Genomic DNA, 24498 nt, shown 5'->3' with positions numbered 1-24498 from the left:
AATTACTTGACTATTAATTTTTTTAAGAAGTTAATGGAAATGTAGTTCATTAATTAGTTGACTTTTTAAAGTTCTGTTTTTTTAGATTAGTTTCAACAACAGAGCAGTTCATTTTGCTATAGAAAGAAATAATTCTTTTATGCGTGTGACCTACTGTAGTGTTACTCAGGACTGAATTTTTCTTCTTTATTCCTAAAGCTTATGTTTAATTTAATTGTTATTTAAAATGTCTCTTCAAACCTGGTAACTCCTGAGGCTTCGATAAAGGTGTGGCACATCAAAATATGATGAACATGCTAGAAGCTACCTCTGTATTCTGAGTCTAAAGCTCTCTTTAATTAGCCACAAGACTGCAATAACAACAATCACTGGACAATTAAACAGTTCTCTTTTGGCTGCGGGGAATGACCTTGAAGAAATGAATGCAACAAATACATTAATTTTAAAGTGAAAATTCAAAGGTAGAATTAGATTGGAAGTAATTTGGACAACAATGAGAAATTCTGCTGTAGCCTGAGAGAACTGATATTCAGAAATATGGGTATGGCCTTAAGTAAATTGGGTAATTTGTTTACGAAGCCCTCTTCACCATGATATCTGAGATTCTTAAACATTAATCCTCATAAAACCCTTCTGAAGTAGGGAAGAATTAACTTTATTTTACACACAGAGTACTGAGTTTTGGATATAAAGTGATATGCCAAGGTATCAGGAAGTCACTGGCAAAGCAAGGAAATGAATCTCCTAAATCCAGTCCTATACCTTAATCACAAGACTACCCTCTACCCTTTAAACACTTAATAGGAACTTGTCAAAATAATTATTTTGAAGAAGTTCTGGTAGAAACTCACAAGTCCAGAATCCTAAAGTTAAAATTGTTTCTTTTCCTTTTACTGGGTCACAATCCAGTACATAAAATCACTCTTCTAGGGGTATAGCCTGTTTTTCTGGTTGTCCTCGCTGTCTGACCTCTTAAAATTCCCATAAAGGGTCAGCTTAGACAAACTCTTTTTTCTGGTAGGATGTATAGGTTCCTTCAAAGCTATTAGGTCTTTGTTGTGCAAGCAAATATTTAGGGTGTGCTTAAACTTACAGAGCAAGATCAGTTGATGTGCCTTACCATGGATAAGTGAAAATCTGTATTTTGCAATGGCTTAGATCAGTGGTTCCTGAACCTGTTCCGCCACTTGTGCAGGGAAAGCCCCTGGTGGGCCGGGCTGGTTTGTTTACCTGCCATATCCACAGGTTTGGCCGATCGCAGCTCCCAGTGGCCATGGTTCGCTGCTCCAAGCCAATGGGAGCTGCTGGAAGCGGTGCGGGCCGAGGGACGTACTGACCGCCGCCGCTGAATCTGCGGACACGACAGGTAAACAAACTGGCCCGACCTGCCAGGGGCTTTCCCTGCACAAGCGGCAGAACAAGTTTGGGAACCACTGGCTTAGACATTAGCAAAGCAGAGGTTTAGGGTCCTGAATCCACCTGTAAATGGGATTTTGTAAGCTTGCAGCTCAGTAGCTTTAGCGGACTGTAACTAAAAGATTTAGGAGAAGAATCAAATTCAGCCAATTACTCAGACTTTCTTCATTTAATCTGTGGTTGAAATGTTCTTTATAATTATTTAATCTTACTCCAAGTGTTGGCCATACATCTGCATAGTGTAGTACTGACTAATCTGTGTTCATTTGGGTAAATGGAAGTTGATTCAGACCTTTCTCTTTTAAGTGAAATCCCTAGTGCATTAGACCAGCTTAAAATATATTCAGACATTTGGTTTTCATTAGCGTTGTAACTGAAACAAAAACATTTTAATGGCTGATCCCAGAGTATTTTGAAGTTAATGTGCAACTTTGCTGGGAAGGTATTTAAACTGTAGTATCAGTTGCAAGTCGGCTAGATGCCAACTTTTCAAAGCTGTTTCCAAGCAAGATGTTGGATGTTTAAAGTGCAAAAGATTACGTTGTGTAGTGTTATGATATGTAGAGATTTGGGAGGGGAGGAACAGAGGAAAACAATTACAATAACACTTGCATTTATAAAGTGAAAGAATAAATTATCCACAAAACAGACAGTGACATAATCATGCTGTAATACAAATAAGTCTTTTAAAGGGACATTACACTTCTTATGAGGTGTTTTTTGGATAGTTGTATAAAGGCTCCCAAAACTTTAAGCTGCCCCAAAATTGGAAAGCATTTTAAGACTTAACAAATGAAGCTGATAAAAGATAGGATTTGCTGAACTTGCTTATAAAGAAGATAAGCTACTTTATTTTAATATTTATTATTTATATTATGAAAAATGTAAATGGATTTGGAAAAAAATGAATAAAATAAAAATGGCTAATGAACCAGGGAGTTATATTTGCTCTATGACTAAGGAAATATTCAGCTGCTGAATATGCACAGGAGAAGCAGGAGATTTTTCAAAGCTGTTGTAGGGCAAATTCTATTTTAATAGGGCATAACATGAACAGTATCTATTTTCTCTGCAAATCTTTCTAGAACTTAACTTAAAGTAGATGAAGCTTCAGCTCTTTCTTATTCATTCTCAAATGCTGAGAAGCATTTCATCCAAAACTGTTAGCACTGCAGACTAGTCTGGTGCTGGGAAAAGCAGTAAAATGGTAGTGGAGTGCGTGGCCTGGTCTACACTAGAAAATTAGGTTGGTTTAACTATGTCTGTCAGAGATGTGAAAAATCCATACCCCTAGTGGCATTGTTAAGCCAATCTAAGTCCCCGTGTAGACAGTGCTAGATTGCCTTTCAGGGAGGTAGATTACCTATGCCAATGCGAGAAACCCTCCCACCGGCATAGGTAGTGTCTACTGTGGTACAGCTGAGCCACTGTAGCGTTTTAAGTGTAGACAAGCCCTGAGACAGGACCAGCGTTCACTGTTACACGTTACTGTCTGGTGTCTCTGTATTTGTAGAAACCATTTTGAAAATCATGATTGTCAGATTTCAGACAGATTTTGGATTGATAGCCATAGGTTTTCTGCAGGTACAGTAGTAGAAGCATGACTGCTCCAGCTGGTCAGCCCTGACCTAGAGCGCCAGTGGCAAAAGTTAGTTCAGTTTTATGCTTTCTCAATCCTTGGTTTCTGTGCTGAAATTGTTACTAAGGGAACTTGAGGGGGGATAGCTCAGTGGTTTGAGCATTGGTCTGCTAAACCCAGGGTTGTGAGTTCAATCCTTGAGGAGGCCACCTAGGGATCTGGGGCAAAAATTGGTCCTGCTAGTGAAGGCAGGGGGCTGGACTCAATGACCTTTCGAGGTCCCTTCCAGTTCTAGGAGATTGGTATATCTCCAATTATTACCTTTAACTTATTAGGGTAATGATGTGAAGTTTATGGCTTTTGTGTGTGTGTTCTAATATGGATATAGGTCCACTAAAAACTGGAATGAACTAGCTTCTTATAGGCCATTAAGAGGGTAGTAACTATGAGTCACTACAGATTGGGACTGGATACTGATTGTTCTGGAGTCAAAAAGCTCCACATTCTCTTAATGTGAACCATCCAGACTTCCTCCTTAGCAATCTAAGGGCTAAATTCTTTCTCTAATGCATGCAGTGCTTTTCCTGGTATCTGTTCGACTCTTCCTGTGTTCATCCAACTCTTGATGAACTCACTGAGGGATTTTGACACAAGCCGGGGGAGCGGAATAGCCAGTAATATGCACTGTAAAGGAAAATGTAACCCTAAGGTATTAAAATGAAACACAGCAGTTTTCCCTTATCTACGTGGAATTACTAAATACTATATTGTCATTTATTTGGATTATAAGTGGACTTGTGAACGTTTTGAGCTATAAAGTGATGAAACTGATAAAATGATGTAACCCTGCTTCTGACTAAACACAAAAAAGCTCTTTCAGAAACCCATATGGTATGACTAAATAATAGTAACATTAGTATGGTTGAAGGTCTGGATAGCTCAGGAAATCTTCATGGCGCGTTCACAATTTATATGATTTTTTTTAAGTGTTCATCATGCTTTGTTATATGAGGATGGCTGCTGCCAAACTGATCTACAGTTGGGCCTGGTCTACATTTATATAGCTACATCTCTCAGGAGCATGAAAAATCCACACACTGCTCGCTGGTGTAGCTACACGCTGGTGTAGAGTAGACCGCACTAGGTTGACAGAGGAATTCTTCTGTCAACATAGCTACAGCCTCTTGGGGAGATGAATTACCTATACCGACAGGAGAATCCCTCCCATCGGTATAGGTACAGTGCAGCGGTGCAGCAGCGCAGCTGTGCCACTATAGCATTTTAGGTTTGACAAGCCCTAAGTTATACTGCATGACCATTTTGCAACCTTTATACATGGTTGAACCATTGTTTCTTTTCCTGGTGTCTTTGAATTGTATTATACTCTTTGTTTCTCATATACCCAGTTTGTAAAGGCTGTGTAACTTTCTCTCTTTTTAAGGGGAATATGCAGTTATGTACAGAAAAATATAGAAATGTGGTATTCATTCATATAGTTCAAAGTGGTTTTCTGCATATAAGAAAAGTGTTTTTATTTCTTTAAATGTTTGAATTAAGGGTTCCTAAGAATGTGAAATAATCCAAAACTAATCTAGTCCCAAGAGTTTGTTAATTAAGGAGAATCCAAACTTGCTCTCCCTTGGCAAAATGGTTGTGTCTGTGTTATCACTGGTTATTGTGAACTGATTTTTATAGCGTCTCATAAAGCCTGTGGAGAGTGCATCAAAATTCTGCAATCAACATGGATTAAGCTCAAGAAGCTCATTCTATTTAGTTTAACAAAGAGAAGGTTAAGGGGTGACTTAATTACAGTATATAAGAATCTACACAGGGAACAAACGTTTAATAATGGGCTTTTCAATCTAGCAGAAAAAGGTATAACATAATCCAGTGACTGGAAGTTGAAGCTAGTGACAAATTCACCCTAGAAATAAGGTGTAAATTTTTCACAGTGAGAGTAATTAACCACTGAAATAATTTACCAAGGGCTGTGATGGTTTTCCATCACTGACAATTTTTAAATCAAGATTGGATGTTTTTCTAGAAGCTATGGTCTAGGAATTATTTTAGGGAAGTTTTATGGCTCGTGTTGTACAGGAGGTCAGAGTAGATGATCAGAATGGTCCCTTTTGGCCTTGGAATCTATGAATCTGTGAAAAAAGTCAATATCCCCTATTAAATGTATGAACTGACAAACATTGCATACTAATGCCTCCACATCCTTAATTTGGAAGAATTAGATTAAAATACATAGTTATTTTAGTATTTACCTTCTAGTTGAAAATATAATCACTCTTCATTTATGTTGTAAAGTTAAATATAGTTGGGATGGTTTTTATTCTAATTTTTTTTATCCTCAATTTCACATAAGTCAACTAACTACAGTGTCCAAATGAAGGTACTCTTCCTTTACTGAAGGTTTTATATTAATACCATGTATGTGGTATTCCCACAGTCAGTAGAACATTAGAGCACTGTGTCAAACAGAAAGTAGTTCAGTGCAAAAATTCACCTCTGGATCATGATCTTTAAACTTTTCTGGTATGTAGAATGTGTTCTTCTAATATGCTGTTTGAAACAAGTTCAGTTAGATTTAATTGATTTGTCCTATTTAACCCTAGTTGAACATTCAGCAGTTTTTGCTAGATAGCAATCTCTTTGTAAAAGAAAGTAAAACTTTGTATGGCTGTGGAGTTGAACAGCTGAAGAAATGTAAGTATTACTTTTTTGTAGCACCATCATTTTGCATGGCACTTAACAAAGATATTCTAAAAAGACATGGTTACTGCCCCAAGAAGCTTACAGTCAAAATTAGATCACCATAGGGCCTGAAGCTAAAGGGGTTTAGTAAAGGAAATAAATACTAAAACAAGATTGAGTTATTTACTATAGGAAAAGAATATTAAACCTTCTGATAGTTTAGGTAGAGTTTGAGGTAGGGAAAGAGTGGAGGAGTTGACAGCACGGGAATGGAAGTTAATAGCGGAAGGCAGGGTGAAAGAAATACGTTCTGAGGAGGGAAGTGAGGATGCCTGGTGTAAGGGCTTCCCTCTTCCTATGCAAGCACAGAGGGATAGTGTGCGGAGAACAGGTACAAAGCTAAAAATGCAGAGAGGAAACAAATCAAGTAGCAAAGTCAATGAAATGGCAAGTAATTTGGTTAATTAGCAAGGTAATCAGTTGGTTAAGAGCTGGTCAAACAACTAAGCAAAAAAAGTTGGGCCAGATTAAATATGATAAATAATAATTTTAGCAGAGAGAATCAATTGATTGTTGATATTTGAACCTGCTCTTAATCAGTCAGGCAGCTGATAGGGTACAAACCACTTGGGTGAGGGTGAGTGAGGTAATGATGACCGACAACCATCTAAGTACAGAGCAGACAACTGAAGGCATGACCTAGGCTATATCTACACTACAGACTTTACAGTGGCACAGCTGTACCACTGTAAGCTCTCCTGTGTAGCCGCTCTTTATAATATATAATTAAACCACCCCCTCTGAGCGATGTTAGCTATGTTGGCAGGAGAGCCTCTGGCAGGAGAGCCTCTCCTCCTGACATAGCATTGTCCATACCAGCACTTTTGTCAGTGAAACTTAAGTTGTATGTGGAAAAACACTCTCCCCCCCCGCCCCCCCGACCAACAAAAGTGATAGTGTAGACCAAGCCATCCATAGTGGTGAAAGTTTAATGGGTGTGGCTCTTTCTCCACTGCTGGCTAGTTGGTGTTTGCCCTGCTTAAAGAGCACGGATGGAGAGGATATGCAGACTGGGAAGGCAGTGGCTCTGGTATGTCTACACTGTAATTAGACACCTGTGGCTGGCCCGGACAGTTTAATAGCGGGGTAGACATTCAGGCTTATGCTGCAGCATGAACTCTGGGCATGAGCTTGAACGTCTAGGCCGCAGTTAAATAGTCCCTTAACCCAAGCTCTGTGAGCCCAAGTCAGCTGGCCTGCCGCAAGGTTTTAATGGCAGTGTAGACATTCCATTAGAGGCTATATTTATACTTAGATAGACCCAGATAGTGTTTTGGGAAATGTACACAGGCCATGGATTATTTCTGTTTATTACTGTAATGGTTGGTTTCTTCCTTAAATTGATTTGCTCTTTGATTTAAACTTAAAGAGTGAATGTTGCCTGGGGCTTGACCCAGTAGGAACTTGCATCTGGAATTAAAAAGGGAACAACTTGGACCAAATAAGGAAAAACTCTGTCTTAACTAAGATGTGGTCTCTGAACTAGCATACTATGCCATTGAAACAGGTCTATTTCTTTGACTAACAGAGCATACGTAATTCTGATACCCTTCAAATCCTCCACAATGGTGCTGAATCTCTCCTTTTAGTATACATGAAGCCACGTTTTCTACAAAGTGATTCTTTCATCTAAGAAATCCTGTGAATTGAGGAAATGCCTTCAGTGATCACAATTCAAGGGTCTGTAAACAATTTCCTAACAAGCAGTTCTAACCTTGTAGGTTACATATCTCATCACCACAATAGGTCTCTGGCTTTCCTTCACCCTAGCCTTGTGGGATATATGATTCATAGTCTGATGTTGTCAGCAAACCCAGATTTGTCAGGAATTGCAAATGATCTGAGACAAATGATCTTAATTGGTTAGTAATTTAAAATGTACAATTTATTTCTAGATGCTTTTCTCTACACACTTGTAAGCTTGCTTTGAGTTACACAAGCATAAAATATTTTGATCTTGAGTTCCTTCCCCACTACAAGCTTTCTTCACTCTAGAACAGTATTTACAACTTATCTTTTGTAAATGTAGAACATCTCTGATCCTCTGTGTCTAGTCGGAGAAAATTGTTTTCCATTATAAGTATAAATCTGATTTTTAGATGCTCTAGTTTTGCCAAAGCTAAACCAGTCTACCTAAAATATCAAACTTTTTTTTAAACCATGGTAGAATTTTTCTGGAGACTTTGAGGCAACTCTGACCGCGTTTGGGAGATAATTTTAATTGTTTGGTGTGTTTTGATTTATTGTAGCTCCCAAGCAGCTTGGCCTTGAAAACCTCTGTTTGTTTTAATCTATCTTGGAGAAGATTGGTATCCTTGACTACTTTTGAATGTTTTCCTATTGGAATTTGGATATTAAACCAACTTGTGTATGTTATGATCCCTGTGAAATTCTTAGTGTCACAAGCTATCTTAAGAAATCAGCACTAGCTGGATGTGAGAGTCCAGAAATGTACGATGGTATTGTGCACACCTGAGGGTCTCCACATGCAAAGCAGCTGCTTTGCATGCCTTAGAAAGCTCTTGAAACTGCTGTGGTATACAAAGTGCCCAACTTGTACATGGCACTGAGATGTGCATTATGGCGATTCAGTCTGCTCTCACGTGGGTACAGACTAAGGCCATGTCTAGATTACAACTTTTGTCAGTATAACTTAGTTCGCTCAGGGGTGTGAAAAAACACCCCCCTGAGTGACATAAATTACACTGACAGATGTGCCGGTGTGGACAGCACATTGTCGGCGGGAGAGCTTCTCAAACTGACATAGCTGCTGCTGTTTGTGGAAGTGGTTTTATGATGTCAACGAGAGAGCTCTCTCCTGTTCGCATAGTGGCTACATGAGCAATCTTACAGTGGCACACCTGCATCGGTACAGCTATGCCATTGTAAGCTCGTTAGTGTAGACATGGCCTAATTAAAATACATAAAGTGGGGAGATAGTGCTCGCCTAGACGTCATGTGATCTAGAGGAATGCACACAGGGCTAGGAGCCAGAGTTCCACTTATTCCATACATTGGCCTAAATAGTTGGCACAGTATATAGCAGAGGTTAAGAACAGCTTTTTGTTTAAAGGTAGATTCTTCTAAATGCTCCAAGTTCCCACGTAGTCATTGGGATTGATTTTTGAAATTTGCTGTGCCTCAAGGAGATGCAGTGTAGGGTTAGCAATTCGAATTTGGAGTGACTTGACCAAAACTGAAAATGGCATTCAAACGAGAATGTAGCTTCATACATAACCTAATGCTTGGAAGCCAATATAAGTGCCTTTCATCACCCTTGGGCTCTGCTCACACCCTCAGTGCTGGTTTGAGCATTGGCTTTCTAAACCCAGGGTTGTGAGTTCAATCCTTAAGGGGGCCATTTAGGGATTTGGGGCAAAAATCTGTCTGGGGATTGGTCCTGCTTTGAGCAGGGGGTTGGACTAGATGACCTCCTGAAGTCCCTTCCAGCCCTGATATTCTATGATTCTGTGAGTCACAGGACTTTACGTAGCTCTGAGGGAATGCTATAGTCATCAAATCTGTGCACCACCTAGGCACTGAGAATTCAAATCCAACCCATGGTAGAAATCTGAAGTAAAAAAAGGAGGCATCTTGCTACAATCTGCCTCTGTTGTAGGGTGTTTTATTTTACTTTGGGGAAATATAATCTGAGTATAGCAGAAAGTTCAGAAGGCGCTCCACTTCTTTTTGAAAAAGGGAAAAAATAACATGCTTGTTCTTACTGGGAGGGGAGTGGGAATTAGGGAGCAGAGGAATCGGGGAATAGGGAGAAAAGAATTTGGGGCAGCGGGGGGGGGAATAAAAGGGTGTTAGTGGGGAAGTCTGAGGGGCGGGGGTTAGCCTGGCAGAGGTGGTGGGGATTAAGGGAGTGGGAACAGAGGGGCACTGGGGGTTGACATGGGGGGCGGAGGTGTCAGGGTCAGTGGGAGGGATTGGAACGGGGGCCACCTGTCAACCCCACGTTCTCTCCTCCCATAGGTGTACTGGGATCTGGGGGAGGGGAGGCCCTGGAGGTGTGTGAGTCCTTCTCCCTGTCCCCCTCATGTGAGTGGGGTTGGGAGGCCCTATGCTTGGGTGGTCTGCCCCCCGTCTCTGTTCTGCCCTATGTGGGAACCAGGATCTGGGGAAGGGTTACTGTTCTGGGGGTTTCTGATTTCCATGCCCCTCTCATGAGATCTGGCGGGGAGGAGGGGGCTTTGTCCTGGGGAGGGGGAGTGGTGGTCAGAGCTCCTCTCCCGTCCTGTGGCCCCCTTGTGAGCTAGCATTTGGAGAAGCCCTTCCCCTCTGGATGGGGAACTGAGAACAGTGGGCTGTCACTCAGATACATTTTGTTGTAAAGCGCTCTTGCCAGTTGGCCTAGACGCTAAAATAGATGTCTACCTATTTGATCAGAAAATAGAATATCCCAGCAGATAATAAAACAGATCAGAAAACTAAGAATAAGATCTGATAATGAGCATTTGTGGCATTAATAGTAAAAACAGCCAAAGCATGCAGTCATGAGAGTTGCATTGAAACAGTTTTGACAAATAGCACATGTAGTAATTGCAAAACAAGAGAATTCTCTGATTTTCCCCCTGCCCCCACCCATCATCCTTAAAATCTCCTGATGTGCGGTTTTAGAAAACACATTCTTAATATAGGATACGTGCAAAAAGCACATGTTGCAGTGGATTCCTTAGTGCAGAAAGACCTATATCACTCCTTCAAGGTCCTTTCTTTTCCCTTGGTTATCGGGATCATATGGAAAATAAACTTTTACTTTTATAGTCTCTGTTCTCTAATCTCTTCTTCTGAACACTTCTCATAGTCATTTTAGTGAAATAGGGCAACTCTTAGTTTGACTGGGATTTGGCCTTCTGCTAGGTTTACTCATAAGTGCATTGTATAAATTATGTAGGTTGTAAATGATACATACCTAAATATTATCTTTCAAGTCCAGGAGCACAGCAGTAAAACTTTCAATAAATATGGTCTGCTAGGGATCTTAATCCATAGGCATGCCAAGAATATGGGTATTTTTGCTCTGGACCTAGCTTGAATAGCGCTTTCCTTCTGTCACTACCTGGCAGTAGCTACAGTTAATTCTTCAAAGGCATTTTAAGTGTAGTGAGACCTACAGAAATGGGACTGCAGAAAAAAGATAAAATTTGCCTCATGAAGCATTCCAAGAAAACTTCTATTGTAGATTCCTACTTTCGCCAAATGAGGAGAAATTCTGAAGTAGAAACTAAATTAGTTTGATATCCTGTGGCACTCATTGCACTTCTTCATAGAAGAAAGTGCTTGTGTTTGCCAACAGGGCACTTTGATTTACATCAGCGCCTTCTTAAGAACTGTACTGCGGTAACCTCTCCTTGAACAGAGGAAGGCTGGGCCCATATACTTGTCTGACTGTTCACAACTAGTTTAATTGAATAAAACTTGCCAAATAGTAAAAGATTTTAACAAATGTATACTTGATAATCCTTAATCTTTCCTCTGCAATATGCTCCATTTTTTTTATTTAGTAGGATATTTTTCCTTTTACATTCTCAACAGTCCCTAGCTGTCAGGAAATAGCTGTGAAACTCCCCAGCAAAATGTGATCTTGCTTTAGTGGGTGGCCCTCATCCCACATACAAGATGGGAACCTGCTGCCATCAATTGCTCTGTTGGCACAAGAGGCAGAGATCTGTGGTATAGATCTAAAGGTTCCAACTGGGCTGATGACTGACGTAGGGATCAGGATGTTCAAAGAACGTTACTGTTGCAAAATCAAGAACTCAAACCAGGAAGTGCTAGAATTAAGACTGCATCCCCTTATGCATATACACAAGGGGATTAATTAAGATTCACCCCCTTGTGCATATGCAGTATGAGATATGCTCCCTCCCCCACACCCCTGGCACTCTACCTTATTCAGTACACAGGATGGATAGTGCTCAGGGAATGAATCAGGGTTGTGTATGATTCTAGGAAAGTCACTGAAACCAAACTTTTTTTTTTTTTTTTTTTTTAAACAAGTGGCTACTAATTACATGTTTTTTTTCTGTCTGGGTGCTCACCTTCAGATGCTTGGGGCTGGTTTTCAGAAGTGCTGAACACTCATAAGGGTAACTGAAGTCAATGGGATCTGTGCTCTGAACCTAAAAAGTGCCAACTGCTAAATATCGTGAAGACTCAGGGCATAAGTCTGATTGGTAGATGCATTCCAGCTACTGGACACTCACGTCAGACACCCAAAATTAAAGCTCATTTTTTATCTTAGTCTCTCTCTGCCTCGGTTACCCATCCTTAAAATGGGGATATTAATACCACAATACCTCATGGGGGAATTGTGAAGCTAAATTCATTAGTGTTTGTTCACCATAGGATCTGAGTGTTTCACACCATAAATAAGCCCATGAGGAAATTAGCAGTTCAGTGTTTAGAGCTGAGTCTGAAGAGAGTGCAGTAAATCTGACAAGAGGGTGCACATTGAATGATAAAGATAAAAATAAATATTAGATAGCAACCCATTCATCGAGCACTGTCCATCCTGTGAAATGAATGAGGCAAGGGTCCTGTGGAAAACATGCTAGTGATCATTTAACTAAAGACTGGATCATAATGCACATGCAAAGGAGGCTCAAATTAAGGTTGCATGGACAACCTCAGTTCTTCATTTCCTAGCTTTGAGAGCTTCTCTTTGAAATCTTAATGTGTGTGTTCATTTTTTCAAATACAATTTGTAATTACATTGATTGTTAAGAGTTTGTTACATCTGTTAGTATGTTAGTCCATTGCATCTCAGCGTGGGTTTGGTTGAGGAAGCTTGGTGAGTTTTTTTGCATCCCAAGTTCACAAGTAACTTCAGCCTTCTCAAGTGTGCAGTAACTGGCATTTTTCACATGATGGTAAATCAGGGAAGTGTAGAAAAGTATATATTGCTTCAATGCTGTGTGTCCCTGTCATGGTGGTGCTTAATTTCAACCATTTAATCATGATCATGTCACAGGTGCAGACTATATAGGAATCAGATGTCTGGCTGCATTTCACAGCCCTTAATCCTGTGGTTTTTTTAAAAATCAGAAATAACTGCTTGTCTTTAGTCTTGGCAAATACAATGTGTAGAAATTGCAACAAAATGGTGAGTCTGCAGAAATGTCAGTGTTATCAAGAAGACACACAAATTAAAAGAAAACACATTTTAAGGAACATCGTCTTAATCACAGTTCTATCCAAGTAATATCCAAGATTATAATACCTAAAAACTCGATTTATTTTTTCTCTTCAGTTTTTTTTTACTTTGTATATTTAATTAACTATATACAGAGGGATGCTTTCATTGCTTTCCCCCTATATAATCATTTAGCACCTAAATACCTTTTAAAAACCTGGCCCTTAGTCTCCAGTCCTGCATTGGGTTCTATTGGAATACACCCTGAGGCTCTGTACTTGCAGAGTTCCACTGTAGCGGGTCTCCATTTATAACTGAAGATACTTTTAAACTCATTTTCTAAAAGATATTAGATTTCAAACTGATAGCATTTCTTTAAAAATTGACATACTTTTTTACACAGTACACAACTAAGCTGCAGAACTGACTGCCACAAGGTAGTACTGAGGCAGAGAATTTAAGATTCAAATCAGGATTAGGTATTAATATAAATAATATTTAACATTTACGCTAGTTTGATGCTCCTCAACTCCACCAGCCATGGGCAACATAAGCATTCCCCTCCCAGCCTGTGCAGGCTGTGCTATCCTTCTGCAGGTAAGCAATAGGCACAGTCCAACCTGTCAGGACCCCTGGTTTCTAGTCCCAGCCCTGCCTCTGACTTGCATTTGGCCTTGGGTAAACTGAGGTGCAGAGAAGTAAAGTGAATTGCCAGGCTGCAAAATGTTGTACTGTTGTCCATTTGATGTGGACACTGAGAGTTAATGTTTATAAAATTCCACATTCCTCTGATAGTTGTTATAAATGTAGAGTACTAGGGACTCTGTTTTTAGAGTTAGTCCTTATAATATGGATTTCCACCTCTCTCTTCCCATCCCTTCCCCCACAAAAAAATCCAGTTTTCATAATCAAAGTTAATGCCAACAAACCCCCAGTCACTAAAATAAGTGGCTAGCTGCCATCTTATCTGGACAGCTTGCTGATTATGTTGCACCATTGGCCAATTTTACCCCAGCGCTATTTATAACACCTTTTCAGGCAAAGATTTTCACTAGCCATGTGGCTCCACCACCAAAACTGCTGGCACCGTTCAGTTAGCACTGGCAGAGATGAACTTCTAGAGCCACCTTTCTCTTGTGTTTACAAGACATGTCAGACCATGTCTATACTTATAAGCTTAGAGTAGCACAGGTGTGCCGATCTAGCTGTGCTGCTTTAAGAGCACTCTTGTAGCTTTTATGCCGATGGGAGAGAGCTTTCCCATCAACAACATAAAACCAGCTCAACAAGCGTCTCCTGCCGACATAGTGTTGTGCACACAGCGCTAATGGCGGCAAAACTTGCATTGCTCAGGGGTGGTTTTTTTGCTTTTCACACTCCTGAGCGACAAAAGTTTCGCTGACATAAGTGCTAGTGTAGACATGGCCTTGAGAAATTATATTATTTTACATAAAACTAGAATTCAAATTTTAAAGAAGACTTTTAACCTGGGGGGAGGGACCCAAATATACAGTTAAAAGAACAGGAGTATTTGCTGCACCTTAGAGATTAACAAATTTATTTCAGCATAAGCTTTCGTGGGCTACAGCTCACTTCTTCGGATGCATAGAATGGAACACACAGACAGGAGATATTTATACATACAGAGAACATGAAAAGGTGGAAGTATGCATACCAACTGGAAGAGTCCAATCAATTGAGATGAGCTGTCCTCAGCAGGAGAAAAAAAAAACCTTTGAAGTGATAATTGAGATGACCCATAGAAGGTGTGAGGAGAACTTAACATAGGGAAATAGATTCAATTAGTGTAATGACCCAACCATCCCAGTCTCTGTTTAAACCTAAGTTAATTGTATCTAATTTGCAAATATACAATTGTATCACTTTACCTGTATTTTATTTATTTATTTTTCACTTTAACTGTAGTTTTTGTTTAATCAGAAAATCAGCTCATTGGCCTTATTACCCTGTTGTAAGCATTTAGCACAATATTGTTTATGTTAACATTTTTAGTTACATTTGCATCACATGGCGTGTTTACAAGGAATTGTACTGGATATGTGTGTAGAAAATCTAGGCCTTTGCAGCACCTCTGATGTATTTCTGTGGCAGATAGAGACCTTTGTAGACAAAGGGGTTTGTTGTCCCATCAACGTGTGTGGGTTTTAACTGCATATAATGCTGACAAGAGTTATGCCTATAAATGCTTAGCTTGTTAATGGGAGAAGAGTCTCCAGGGTAAACTAATTATCCATCCTGTTTAGACACCTGAATATGAATGCAACCTTACAGTTAAATGGTCACAAACTCCAAACAAAACATTCTGAATCAGAAGTAATGTTTACAAGTTTTATGAGCTGTGATCATTGCAATGTTAGTAAATGTATTTCTTTCAATGTTTGCAGAAATTTTTAGATTTGTTAGTGCTCTGATTTGAATTTGTATTGTTCCTTGCAGTTAACTGCCTTGCTTTGATATTTGAAGTGCAAGGTCTGAAGAGAAGTAGTTCGTAATTTCTGTAAAGTTAAATGATAGATTATTTCACAGTAGCATTTTTTACTTTCATGCTCAGAAGTAAAACAGGAAAAATACTTGCTGGAAATACTCTGTTATGCATATATCTTGAGATGGCAGGGAGATGGCAGATGTACAGTAAAAGGGCTTAGCTACTCACCTAATCACCAAATCAGCGTTTCTTTTCATATTCCTGTCCTGTCCTAGTTTATCAGTTGCCAGTTTAAAAAAAGCAGGCAGCTGCCTAGGTTATGAGAGCTAAATTTTAAAAACAGACTTAAATTAGTGGGGAAATATTTCCATATAGTAATAAAGTTGTTTAATTTGTAAAGACATGCTGTTTTCAGAGATTTGAGATTTCCAGCTTGAAAATTAAGTTTCATGGATTAAAATCAGGACACTCCAACTACTTTTGCGTAGTCTTTGGTACTAGAGTTTTTAGTCCTTGTATGAGTAGCAGTCTCTACTGCTAATAGATTTAAGGAGAGTGGATCGACTAATGCACCTTTTATAAGCTCTCTCGGCATGTGTAGCTACTGTGCCTCTAAAGGGGATTCTGTGGTAGTAATCTTTTTTTCAGTCATTTTGTTTTGTTTCCCAAATATTCCTGATCACCATCCTATTGTATTTTCCTCTACTTCACACATCTAGTACTAGAGTGTTTATACCCTACACGTTTTTAAAAAAATCCATATTTTATTCAAATGCTCTGTTTGCAGCACTGATACAGCTTTTCCACTCCTGAATACTATGTTGCAGTGATCAGCACAGACGTCCCACACTTTGTAGTGGGGCATGTTTAATTGTTGAAAACTCCCAGAAGACAGCTCCAGCTAGAAATTTCTGCACTGAGATTCCTTCCTGCCCGATGAAACTCATAATTGCAGGCTGTGTTTCTGTCGTTACTAATCCAGGTACAGGTACTTCTTTTAATGTTCTTTTTCCAAATTTCAAGTTTGTACCTTGAGAGCCAAAGAGTGATGCTCCAAAATTTCAGACAGCTTGAGGCAGAGTTTTCTGACACACTTCTAATTAAAAACTTTTGTCTGGAGGGAGCTTCATAAAATGTTCTGTGCAAAAAAGGTGTGGTCTTGGGTAACAAGCAAAAATGTGCTTACAGCTGAATTATATTCACCACTTCCAGTAAAGAATCTGTAAATTTGAGATTATATTCCTGACATAAATCAGTTTTTAAGAATACTAGAGGTCTGCCACTAAAACACATTAATATACTTGCATCTTCTTTTATTGTTTAAGATAATAAATTTAGTTACATTTTTGAAGATGGCTGGGGAAATTTTCTGTTCATATGGTAGATGAGATTAGCAGGGCAATGGAGTTAACAGACTACAGAATTGTACATCTAGGTTCTTAATGCAGGGTATGCTGCTCAGAGTGTCCTTGACTCTAAAATCTGCATGTTCCACATCCACCCTGAGTCCGGTGGAGCTCAAGTTCAGTCTTCAGGGTACTCTGCAAAGCAAGATTTATCTGTTTTCTCAGGCATTCCTCTAAGGAGAAGAAATCTTTTTGCTTTGGAGAGATGAGGTTATTTTGATTTATTTATTTATTTTTAAACAGCCATCACCCTAAACTTTACCAGTAGTGAGGAAAAAGCTTGATGGTTGCCCAAGAATTAATTCAACCTTTTTGCAAAGACTAACAATTGTACTGTAAATAGAGATCAGATTCATTTTACATAAGCAACTAAAAAACGGTTTGATTATTTTTGATCCTTATTGACCTGTGCTAGACATAAACTAGTGGTTTAGAGCTAAAAAACTTTATATGCCATTGCTAATCCCTGTACTACTTAGTTATTTTCCGGACCATTCAGCATGCAAGGAATTGAAATTAGTGTTCTGGTATCTTACTGGTTCTCAATGTTTATATTCAGTTAAAAAGAACTGTCAGGATAAAATTAAAAAAAAAATCCTCACCAGTCTCATTTACAGCTCCTGAGATTATAAACGTTTTATTATTTCACTTCTGGCCAGTTTTGCTCTTTAATGCCTGAACTAAGCAAAATAATGTAGGCAAAAAAGAAGTAAACAGACTGGCCGCCTTCATTTTCTGGTTCTTATGCCCTAGAAATCCTGCACTTTTTTGGGTTGTAAATGCTGCAGAGGCATGAATAAATCCAAACCAACTGTATTCAATGGAATTTTTTAAAGCCTAATAACATTTATTTTAATATTGTGCTTTGTAAAACCTTATTTTACAAAATCTACATTTTGGGGGCAGTAATGTCTTAAATATATTTTGGTTCTCATTTGCAATTAATCTACAGTGAGGAAGGAAAAAATTATTGAATAGGATGGATCACCAAGGCATGGAGGCAGCTCAGACAAAAACTTTCTTTGTGCCAAAACATCACCTGTAAAAGACTGATGCTGTTAGATCTAGTCACGTGTCCAACACAGGTCAGGTCACATTAACTGGCAGAGAGAGAAGTTAATTGCTAATTAGACCTTTTTTAAATGGATTAGTTTTGTCCTAGTAGTTGAGGAGAAAACTTAGTCCTTGTATGAGTAGCAGTCTCTACTAACAATAGGTTTAAGGAGAGTGGCTCCACTAATGCACCTTTTATGAGCTTTCTTGGCATGTGCAGCTACTGTGCCTCTAAAGGGCATTCTGTGGTAGTTATCTTTTTTTCATCATTTTGTTTTGTTTCCCAAATATTCCTGGTCACCATCATATTGTATTTTTCTCTACTTCACACATCTAACACTTTGAGATTCTTCATCACACTCCATCTATCAGCTGGAAGGACGGTTGGTCTGATTTATTTAGGATATATCTTAACTGCAGAATTTACCTGGGTGTGGGAACCTGCAGGGGCGGCAGGTTTGTATAATTTTTGGTGGTGCCCAGAACAGGTTCAAGTCTCCCCCCCCCCCCCTGCCTTGTAAGTTGATATATATATTTTAAAATAATGTAAAAATGGACTGGAAACAGTAAGTGTTTCACAGTTTCCCTATATTGCACAATGTGGGCTGGGGGGTGAGGGCTCTGGCTGGCTGGGGATGAGGGGTTTGGGATGTGGGAGGGGCTCAGGGCTAGGCAGAGTGTTGGGGCGTGGGGGGGTGAGGGCTCTGGCTGGGGGTGCAGGCTTTGGGGTGGGATGGGGCTGTGATGAGTTTGGGGCACAGACAGGCTGCCCCAGTGCTGGGGCCAGAGAGGACAACTCCACAGTCCCCACCCCCAACCCTCTCCCCATCGGCTGCAGCGAGCTCCAGGAGAGGGGCCCCACTCTTCCTCTCCTCTCCCCCTCCCCCCCCGGCAGCACACTCACCTGGCACAGTCACTGCATGTGCTTTTAGGGGCCAGGCTGCTTTCAGGTCCAGGAAGCCCCCTCACCTCCCCTGTGGTGGATACCGGGGGGCTGCCATCACGTGTGTACCACCTCCCTCCGCAGGTGGTGACTCTCTGCCCGCTGCCCAGGGCAGGCAGGGACGCTCTGGGGCAGGCACACAGTGGCAGCAGCAGGGCTGGGGGAGAGACCCAGCCCCGAACATCGGTGGAGCCGGGCCCCCAGGCCCGAATTTGCTGGCTCACAGGCACCACGGGCCCATATAACCAGGGCTGGCTCTGGCTTTTTTGCCGCCCCAAGCAAAAACAAAAACAAAAAACCTGTGGCGTGGCCGGAGCGGCAAAGCAGGGGGGAAAAAAAACCTGCGGTGCAGCCGGAGCAGCAAAGCAGGGAAAAAAAAAACCTGCGGCATGGCCGGAGTGGCAAAGCAGGGGGGAGGGGGGGAGGAAACCTGCAGCGCGGCCGGAGTGGCAAAGCAGGGGGAAAAAAACAAACTTGCGGGGTGGCCAGAGCCAGGGTGCTGGGGGACTCCTGCACTGCAGACGTGCCCCGGCTAGCGGATGGGGGGGAGGGAGCGGGGAGGAGAGAGAGAGAAGGGGAGCGGCCAGGGCTTCAGCGGGGCCCTCGCCACATGGCCCTGACCGCCACGCCGCCTGCCGGGCAGACTCCACGCCGTTCCGGTCGGCGGGGAGGGAAGAACGCGGGCTGCCGGGCTGGGGCAGACGGAGCACACAGCCCACTCCCAGCACGGTGCTCCCCTCCTTCATGCCGGCGCCCCCACAGGGCGGCCGGATCGGCAAACCAAAAAAAAAAAAAAAAGTCCGTGCTGCCCTAGGATTGGGTGGAATGCCGCCCCCGTAGAATCTGCCGCCCCAAGCTGGTGCCTGGAGCCAGCCCTGCATATAAATCGCTGCCCTGGGAACCTGGGCTAACCAAGCCCAGCTGCGAGTATGTGTGCTGCAAAGCCACACTCAAGTCATACCCATGGAGCAGCATCCACACTGCTACTGCAGTAGCCTGGGTTAGGTGCTAGGGTTTCAGGGGGCATGTTCCATGCTTCTGAGCACTGCAATAAGCTATACTGCTCTATGAATTGTTTCACAGTATTGTCTGTTCTTCCTGGGCCCTTGTACTGAAATGATCTTAGCTTATCAACACTGTTAACTACTGCACTTCTGGCTTGGCACACTTCTCATTTCTGCCTGCAACCTCCATTCTAGATGGTGCCAAGGCATGGATCCAGCTCAGGACTTTTGGCGTAGTTAATGCAATGCCCATTTCTACAAGTAGAAGCAGAGTGTTTGAGACACAATAGATGACATTTTGGCAGCATATTGTCACTACTTCTGAGGGTGACGTGCTTGATGAGGAGGGCTGCATGAAAATGTGATGGAGTGGAGACAGCTGATTCAGGTTGTAATAGCTGTGGAATCTCCTCTTTGCTGACCAGTTGGTCTGAAGCAGGGCCACGAGCACAGAGTAGTGTGATTGCATCATCCTGCAGCCCTGGGATGACCAGCACTGGCTCCAGAACTACTGCATGAGGAAGGAGAGCTTCAGGGTCTTATGTGAGGGGCTTGCCCTGATCTTCCAGCACCAGGACACATTGATGAGGGAGGCCATGCCAGGCCAGAAGTGGGCTGCTATTGCCATCTGGAAGCTTGCTACCCCAGACTGCTCTCAGTCAGTGACTAACCAGTTCAGTGTTGTCAAGTCAGCTGTAGGTGCTGTGATGGTTGAGGTTTGGGTGGCAGCTATTGTTGTGGTTTGCCCATATGTAGGGCCCTACCAATTTCACAGTCTATTTTGGTCAATTTCAGTCATGGGATTTTTAAATTGTAAATTGTAAAATTGTAAATTTAATGATTTAAGCTGTTTAAATCTGAAATTTCACAGTGTTGTAATTGTAGGGATCCAGATTCAAAAAGGAGTCGTGGGGTGGTCACAAGGTCAGAGGCGGATTTACCATGAAACAGTGCAGTGGCACGGGGCCCCCAAAATGCAAGGCCAATCTAATCTGACAACCTGCCCCTGAGTCCCGGGCGGCATCGCAGTAGGGCTGAGGCAGGCAGACTGGCTGCATTCCGTGGCCGGGGGCCCTGCGCTGCTCCCGGAAGCAGCTGGCTGCTGGCATGTCTCTGTGTGGCGGGAGGTGGCTCCATGTGTTGCCCCTGCCCCAGGCAGTAAACAGAGATCTGCTGCCCCCCTCCCACCAAGGGGTGCACAGAGATGTGCCAGTAGCAGCACAGTAGGGCTAAGGCGGCTGCTCCCTGCCTATGCTGCCTCCCTCCCTCCGAGCCGTGCCACTCCCGGAAGTGGCCAACATGTCCCTGCAGCCCCTGGGGTGTTTGTGTGTGTGTCTGCGCATTGCCCCCGCCCCAAGCACTGACTCCGCAGCTCCCATTGGCTGGGAACTGCAGCCAATAGGAGCGGTGGGGGCGGCACCTGCGGGCAGCGGTGCACAGAGACCCCCTGCCCCCCTCCTTGCCTAGGAGCTGCTGCCAGAGGGGTGTGCCGGTTGCTTTGGGAGCTGCACCGCCCAAGGTAAGCATCACACCCCAACCCCCTGCCCCAGCCCAGAGCCCGCACCCAAACTTCCTCCCAGAGGCTGACCCCCGCACAGTCTCCTGTACCCCAACTCCCTGCCCCAATCAAGGTTCCTCATTTTATTTTCATTTACTTCCTTTTACTTATAGGAGGAGGATGAAGAAAAAAAAGAATGAAAAACAGGGGGGTAGATAAGAGAGAATGTTCTTTTTCTTGGCTGGGTCTTGCGGAAGGGGTCTCCCGAAAATGAAGCTGTGCGCAGGGCCCCACTAACTCTAAATTCACCACTGCACAAGGTTATTGTATGGGCAGGTTATGGTACTGCTACCCTTACTTATGCACTGCAGCAGGTGACAGTGCTGCCTTCAGAGCTGGGCAGCTGGAGAGTGGTGGCTGCTGGCTAGGAGCCCAGCTCTGAAGGCAGAGCCTCTGCCAGCAACAGTGCAGAAGTAAAGGTGGCACGGTATGGTATTGCCACTCTTACTTCTGTGTGCTGCTGGTGGGGCACTGCCTTCAGAGCTGGGCGCCTGGCCAACAGCCACTGCTCTTTGTCTGTCCAGCTCTGAAGGCAGCAGCACAGAAGTAAGGATGACAAAATAACACTCCTAAAATAACCTTGTGACCCCCCCCCCGCAATTCCCTTTTGGGTAAGGACCCCCAATTTGAGAAATACTGGTCTTCCCCGTCATATCTGTATTGTATAGGGTAAAAGCACACAAAAGATATCACAGGGGGAGACCAGATTTCACGGTCCATGGCACGTTTTTCATGGCCATGAATTTGATAGGGCCCTACCAATGTGTGATGACAATTGCTAATGCCCCCAAAATAATAGCTGGCTTTGGGAGATGGGGTTCCTGAACTGTGCTGGCCATTAATGACACGTGGCCATTGTCTGTGTCCCTGTCACTTCACCCCACAAGTGCACATGAATATGTCATCCAGAAAAGATGCTACTCACTGTAACAGGTTGGACTCACCCCTGCGGCGCCTCCTACTGGTTGCTCTGCAAATTTAGCTCCGTCCAGCCCTGGAGCACCCTCTGCAGGCTGGTGATCCACCTGTTCGTAGGCCCCCCATGTCCCTCCCTGGACCCGGTGCCCTTCTACATGGGGCGCTGCCCCCTAGCAGCAACCCCTTTCTCTCTGGGTTTCCCTTTCTCTCTCAGGGAACCTCCACCCTCTATCCCCACCTTGCCTCAGTATTTGGCTACTGCCAGTCATGGTCTAGCCCCACACTCTGGGGCAGACTGCAGTCTCAGCCAACTCATCCCTGGCAAGGAGGGTTTGGACCTGCTGCTTTGTCCTACCCCTGGGCTGCCCTCTGCGACCCCCAGTACCTTTGGCCCACTGCTAGGCCGCAGCCTGGGGCTTTCCAGGCTGGAGCTCCCCAGCTCCTCAGCCTTCCCCAGCCCTGCTGCACTCAGGTATTCAGCCTCAAGCTAAGCAGCCAGGCTCATCCCTCTCTGAAGGCAGAGAGAGACTGTCTGGCTCCTGGCTTCCCTGCCTTCTTATAGGGGCCAGATGTGGCCTGATTGGGGTGTGGCCCAGCTGCAGCTACTTCCCCACTCAGCCCAGCCTTGAGAGCCACCGCTCTGGAGCCCTGTCAGGTCACTTTTTAAACCCCTTTGGGCAGGAGCAGGGTCTACCCTGCTCCAGGGAGTGCTTTGCCTGCCCTGCTGGCTGGAGTGTTCCCCCTTCTCTGGCTACCTTGCTGGCTGGAGCCCCTCTCCTTTCCTGGGCTGCTGCTGCTGGCTGGAGTGCTTCTTCCCAGGACTGCTGCTCCTGCTGCAACTGCTGCTGAGTGGGTGAGTGAGGGGTGGGGGGGGCCTTGCTGGCCAGCCCCCACTCCCCCACCTCTGGAGGGAGAAGCCAGGACCCCACCACTACAGCTACCACCTGAGGGGGTCCTTCCTGCCTGGCCACCAGGGCTGCTGGAGGAGGAGAGGCTGCTGCTGCTGTTGGAGCTTTGTTTGTCCTGGGGAGCTGCTGGAGCCTGGAGGAGGACTGAGAAGACCACCGGCTGCTGGGAAGTGCACAGGACTCTGAAGACCACTGTGGAGGGGGCCTTCAAAGACTGAGTAACTCTCTAACTGTGCTCTAGTGGTGGGGGTTTAGACTGTGTTTGTGGGGGCACAGGGGGTGTGGCGTGGAGCCTGCCCCCTGGTCCATCTGTGTCCCCCCCCGCAACCTCCACCACCACCGCTGCCCCCTCCACCACCCCTGCAGGCCCCTTACCATCTGCCTCGGTTCCTGCCTCTGGGACTCAGCTGCTCGCCTGGCCTGCCACGCCCTATTGCCACCGTTTGGGCCTCCGGCAGCAGCCAGCCAGCCATTGACTTTGCACAAGTGCTTGTGGGTGCACGCACCCCCCCCTTCCCCTGGACTGACCCCTTCCCCTCTGCAACAGGCCCCCTAGCTTTGCCCCTTGTTGCCTGCTCCATTTGCCCCTTGTAGCCTCCTCCCCCTCCGCCCAGCTTCAGTTTGTTTGCCAGCCCCGCCCGTCTCCCTTTGCAGCTTTGTTGGTCCTGCCCCGGCCCTGAAGCCAGCCCCTTGGTTCCTCTGCCCCACTCCCAGCCTGGTTGCTCCCCTCCCTCCGCGGCCCCTTGCCCTGATTAGCCCCTCCCCTCGTGCACCCATAGCTCCATCAGTGCGCTTGTGCCTCTCCCCTGTTTAAGTTGCCCCTCTTGCACTGCACCCCCCATTGCTCTTGTTTCCCCTCCCCTCCCCTAGTGCAGCTAGAGGAGCCGGATTTCAATCCTCTGTCGGTGACTAACCCCCCCCCCCCCGAAGTCCTCGATAGTCCCCGTATCTGCCCCCCCTCTCTATTGTTGGCACCCCCCTCCCTGCCCACAGCCTAGCAGGGAGGAGTGGGTGACCTGTCCCTTACCCCCACCCCCTTTCTCCGGTGTTTGCCCTCCCTCCCCATTCAGCATGGCGGGAGGCGCGGCGGGTGGGATTCCCGGGACGACGTCTGTCCCCCCTCCCTCACCTGCTCCCCCCAAACGCCCCCCGGTCTCGACCTCACCCGCCGCTGCCGGACCACCTGCCACCGCTCCCGCTGAGGCGCCGGCAGCGGCGACCGACGGGGTGCCCTCTGCTGCTGCCACGTCCCTCGCCCCCTCCGCCTCTGGGGGAGCCCCCCCGGCCGGCGGAAAGGGCCAGGGCAAAAAGAAGGGAAAGGGCCCCGCTAGGAAGACAAAGCCCTCCATGGCGGAGCCTGCCA

At 44.3% G+C, this 24498-nt stretch overlaps 1 protein-coding gene across 10 annotated transcripts in view; it reads left to right on the top strand.

Moving 5' to 3' along the window:
- DISP1 (dispatched RND transporter family member 1) overlaps positions 1–24498 on the top strand; it is a 180356-nt gene that overhangs the window by 37739 nt on the left and 118119 nt on the right. The gene's annotated exons all lie outside the window — the stretch shown is intronic.

The sequence above is a fragment of the Mauremys mutica genome, chromosome 3, assembly GCF_020497125.1.
Source record: "Mauremys mutica isolate MM-2020 ecotype Southern chromosome 3, ASM2049712v1, whole genome shotgun sequence".
Taxonomy (NCBI): Eukaryota; Metazoa; Chordata; order Testudines; family Geoemydidae; genus Mauremys; species Mauremys mutica.
Note: the sequence above shows the minus strand (reverse complement) of the source record. Positions and strands in the feature narration are given on the sequence as shown.